The 5,620-nt window shown below is 33.2% G+C and overlaps 1 pseudogene; it reads left to right on the forward strand.

Annotated features, from left to right (window-relative positions):
* The first annotated feature begins 3,178 nt into the window (after positions 1 to 3,178).
* Positions 3,179 to 4,141, forward strand: LOC105307087 (annotated as a pseudogene).
* Positions 4,142 to 5,620: the final 1,479 nt, after the last annotated feature.

The raw sequence follows: 5,620 nt of genomic DNA on the forward strand, positions 1-5,620 counted from the left end.
ACTAAAAGCAATAATACAGATAAAGTAATCAACAAGGTTGTTAGTATATGATAAATGTTCAAAAATTGTCAAAAATAAAAAATATTTTTAATTAATCAGGGCTCTCTACTCATAGTTATGCTAGTTTATGATAAACAGAAAAAAAAATAGTAAAGGAACTGTAATTCCTATGTTACAACAGAAAAATACCATTAACAGTTAACAGAGGGAGTAGATTGATTTTAGAAAAAGAAAAATCAAATGAGGTTATCTCTGGCAATGCGTTCGTATATTAAACAATTTATGTTAAACTTTCAATTTCATTTTGCTTACATCTCTATAACAAAGTCTACTTTTCCTGTGTCCTCTACATACAGGTGACTGAAACAAATAAGAGAAAAAAAAAAAAACTGAAAATAAAAGCCCAGTAATTTAACTTGTTTTTCCCTAGGTATTGCTGCAGGTTTGTATCTACACAGCATAGAATCATAGTCTACTAATTTTAAGCTCAGTACTATTGACAAAACACTTGCCTTTACATTGTCTTCTCTCCCAGACAGAAAAGGCTCCTTCTAGGGCAGGATAAAAGATGAGCAAAGTGCAAAAGGAAAAAAAAAATATGTAAAAGAGTAATGATAGAAACAATAAGCATGATAATAAGTATAACAATCATAACAAGGTCTAATAGAACTGCACCTGCCTATTATAAATCAAGCACTTAACTTACGCCTCAAAACATTTCCCTGAGTTATATATTATTATTCCTGCATATAGTTTTGAATAAGGAAAATTAAGTTTTGATGATTTAAATAAGGACGTATTATGAGAATAGAACTAATTTCCATTTGAAGTAACTCAGTTTCAAGTTTCTGGGTCAGTAAGAACTGAAATCTTGTTAAATTTTCCTGATGGAATATTTATAAACCACTCACCTGTTTAAGCACTCAAGTAGCTAATGTATTATGAAACTAAATAAGGACATGAGGGCATCTTCTTCCCAGGGAAAGATTTTATTTTCTTTGCAAAAATGTAAAATTAACAAAATGATTCTATGACGTGACTGCTAGATCTGACAAAATCTTAAAGTAGATGTTGCTTCCTTAAGAGATTCTCTGATGCTCCCATAATACCTGTGAATCTCTCTACGTCGCACACTCTAGGGTAATACCTGACTTATCTGTCTGACTTCACCATAAGCCTGTGAAGACAGAAACTGAGCTCATAGCACTTACCGTTAGCATCTTTAGCATTTAACATATTTTCTATAAAACACATACATAGTATTTATCCATAGCAAACTACAATCTACGCTATAAAATATATATTGATTGATTTCCTGATCCAATCATCAAACACATCTGGGTCACTGAAAATTCAGTTATCTTTTTGTTGCAGTTGTTTTTCATAAGGAATAACTTCTGAAGTGATAGAGAATCTTGAAAGTTTTGAGAAGACATAAAACAGGAAAATAACAAACTAAATGTGAAAAGAGGAAAAGAAAGAGAGAGAAAGGCCAAATAAAACCAAAGTAGAGATGGAAAGAGAAGATTCGGGCATGTGTCCTCAGTCTCAGTTTATAGAAAGTATTGTTTGAATCTGAAATGTCCCAGGTTCTTGATTCCTCTTCCTACATTTCTGAGCCACAGCAGAAGTGAGCTAAGGGGGAACTTTTATCTTTAGGTACGCTGTGGAAAATTAACATTAATGTCAAAATAGAGGATTTACTGAACAGAGAAGAAAGGAGTATAAGATTACTGAGAAGTAAGAAATGGAAAAGAAGAAATTATAAATTGTTTCATTCCTTTGGGATTTGTGAGAGGGAAGAGGAACTGGGGTCTTAACAGGAGAAAAGGGGGTTGTATTCTGTAGGAGGAGGAGACGAATTTGGAGTCAGGAATGGAGGAGAAACTTCAAAAATTATTACAGTGTAGATTTTGGAGTATGCCAATCTGTCACAAAGGTCACGGTTTAGCATGAACGAAGGCTGGTGGGAAATCACAAACATGATGTCTAGGACCCAGCACAGTGGGTGAGAGTCTGAACTTACTTGATCTAAAATACTTAATTATTTAAAGAGATCATTAGGCTAAATCTACACTACATTTAGCACCGTTTTTGAAAGGTTATTCAAATATAGATATTTTAAATATTTATTATGTATAATATATAGTATTCATAATATATGATATATTAATTACATATTCTAATAAATATACACATTTAGATGTGGACAAAAGTATACAAATTTTATATTTTATATAAATTTATATAATTTATATAATTTCATATTTCCTCTGGTTTCAGGTGTGAATCTTATGATCAAATTCTCTTATACATTTTATTTTCCTTTTTCTTTGTGTAATTACCAAAACTTACCTAATTACTCCTAAATGATGCCAACATTCAGGGTATAAGTAGAGCTGCTAAGATTGTTGAGGATCATGGTGGGGATAAGAACATACTAAAACAAAATCTTGTATCTTTTTTCATATTCTGAAATTCAAGTGGACATATGACTTGTTCTGATATATTCTTACTAATGTAGTTTCTAGACTATATTAAATGAAATACTTTTCTATGATGGAGCAAGGCTATAGTCCTTACTTTTCTGATCAGTGACTAAGTCTCTTCCCCAGGAATTAAGCGGCCAGGGCAGGACTGACGTTGACCTGCATTGGAGTCTGACTGATGACCTTGTCCTTTGCTTATCTGAGATGAAGTTCACAGGAAAATGTAAAACCAAACATGAAAACATCACGTAAATGGATTGTAAACAAGAAGGGGCTAGACAAAAAAAATACAAAGAGAAAGCACATAGAGACCAGAATGATCAGGAAGGATGTACATTTCTCATGAGAGAATGTTACAAGTCCCCTAAGTAGTTCTGATGCTGAGACTGGACCACCCGGCATGCTTTGCTCTTATTTTATTGCTGTCAGGTTGGCTGTGTTATTCTTTTATTCATATTGTTAATATAAACAGGAAGAAGACAGGTAAAGATTTTCTTCTGTTTCTACATATTGCAATATTAGGCTTTTGGATTGTAATATATTCTCAAAACGCAAAACCAACAAAAAGAAACACTGAATATCTATCCTGGGTCACTGGGTTTGAAACCATGTATTTAAATTGTCCCATTCTGCAACTGGGCCCAGTGGACTGAAGTGACCTCCGAACTTCGCAATCATTTTATTCATATATGGAATCCACAGAACAAGAATCCCTACAGGGAAACTGCACTGTATCGATGTATTTCATCCTGCTTGGATTTTCCAATGTTCTCCAGATTCAAAGATTTCTTTTGGGGGTGTTTTCGATAATCTATATGATTATTCTAATAAGAAATAGCCTGATAATTATAATAACTAAGGTGGATCTTTCACTTCAGACCCCCATGTATTTTTTCCTTGGGAAAATTCTTCCTCAGAAAGATGTTATGTGTCAGTCACTGTCCCAGAATGCTAATAGATCTTTGCAGATAAAACAAAAACATTTCCTTTCTGGTCTGTGCAACTCAAATGTATTTCTTTCTGGTCTTGGGAGCCACAGACTGCTTTATTCTAACTGCTAAGGCTTATGACAGGTATGTGGCCATTTGCAACCCATTATTCTACCCTCTCATCATGAACAATAGTCTGAGTATTCAGTTGGAAGATGGCTGTTGGATGATTGGAAATTCAGTACATGTAGGCTTCACCTACCAGATCTTCTCTCTACCCTTCTGTAGATCTCACCTGTTGAATAACTTTTCCTGTGATGTACCTCCAATACTTAAGCTTGCCTGTGGGGACACTTTGATGATGGAGATGTTGATTGATGTGGTTACTGTTCTAGTTGTCACTATTCTTTTTATGTTGATTCTTGGATCTTATGTGAAAATAATCTTGACCATCCTGAAGCTGCCATCAGCAATTGGGCGAGCCAAGGCGTTCTCCCTTGTTTTTCTCATTTCATGGTTGTGGCTTTATTCTTTGGATCAGGCATCATTACATATTTGAGACCAAAGTCCAGTCATTGCACAGTAATGGACAAATTTCTTTCTCTTTTTTACACCACTTTGACACCAGTGTTTAACCCCATAATATACTGTCTGAGAAATGAAGTTATGTTTGCATTGAGAAAATTCCTACTGAAATGGATTGTTCATGACTATAAAACATAACTCAATAAAATTTGTTTCTTGCTTATCACAGTCTTCCTACATTAATTTTGGTCATTCTCCACTATTAGTAGGAATCTTAATTATTCTGGATGAGCGGTCTCTTTTTTTTATCTCACATAAAATAAATTCTGCTTTAATTTTTAAATAGTAAATTAATTCCAACTTCATCCAAGGCATTGAAATACCTGAAATAACACATTGGAGTCATTAAAGGTTGACGTTATCAAGGTCATAATATTATCCAATTTTAATGCGTGTATTTTTGTAATTTTAGCTGTAAAAAAGAGATTATAAACACATCATAAATAAGATGTTCTTATATTCTTTTTGAAAGCACTATTAAAACACATTGTGCATATTACTTTTTAATGTTTTTAAAGCGATGTCACCTCTAGAGACGCTTTCTCCCTTCAAGATCAGACAGTCTATCTGTATCCAACACTGAAACTATGAAAGACTGTGCTGCTGTGCAAAAGAGAGTGTATATTGGTATAAACAGGGTTTGTATCTAAATTCTATGTTCGGTCAATATATGAACATTTTATTTCTTCTAAATTGTATAACCCTAAAGTTTTGTTTTTGACATTAGATATTGGAAATTCAGTTTGAGAAGATGAAAGAAATAAGAATAGTCATAGAGGGCCATAAAACTCTGTGTGTCCAGAGGTTCTCCTAGTCCTGTTAACGTAGTGAAGGATGGACTTCCTCGGTCTAGTTTAACTTCCTAGATAAGGAGAACAGGTATGGCACATGTGGGTCCAATATAAAAATAAATGCTGAGCTGCAGAACAATATTAGATTTAAAAACATAAAATATTAACTTACTGACAGTTTGAGCACTGCTGACTCCACAGAACTCTGAGAAGGAGCAGTCATAATTTTCTGCACTTGAATGGAGAAAGTCTTTCCAAATTCTCTCAGTGGAATGTGTGAAAGCAGGGCAGGAAGGTGTGGTTATTTACTTTTAGAACACCTGTCCTGAAGGTATTGTTTGAAACAGGCTTCTAAAGTACACAGGTGGCACATAATTAACTTAAGTAGGTTATTTAGTTTAAAATGTATAAGCTAATTTATAAAGCAAGCATGATAAGGCAATAGATAATGTAAAATGGAATTTTAAAATATCTAATCTAAAAGAGTGCAGGAAAAAGAAAAAGTAGAATTGACAGAAGAGAAGACAGATAAAAGCAAAGATTTTTCAAAAATGTCACTGTTAATTTCAAAAAACATATGCACGCATTAAATGTTAATTATTTTAACACTACAATTAAAAAGCAAAAAATAGATTACAAAGCCAGACTCCAATATGTACTCTCTACATGAAACACATTTTAAAGCTAAAATATATAGATAATGTAAAAATTAATAAATAGGGAAACTTTACCATGCCAACAGTAAGCATAAACAACTTGAGTAACTACTGTATCACTAAAGATAAACAGGTTTATTTCATTTATATGAAAGTCTTAATTTATTAGG

This window comes from Pteropus vampyrus, unplaced genomic scaffold (genome assembly GCF_000151845.1).
Source record: "Pteropus vampyrus isolate Shadow unplaced genomic scaffold, Pvam_2.0 Scaffold474, whole genome shotgun sequence".
NCBI classification, from domain to species: Eukaryota; Metazoa; Chordata; class Mammalia; order Chiroptera; family Pteropodidae; genus Pteropus; species Pteropus vampyrus.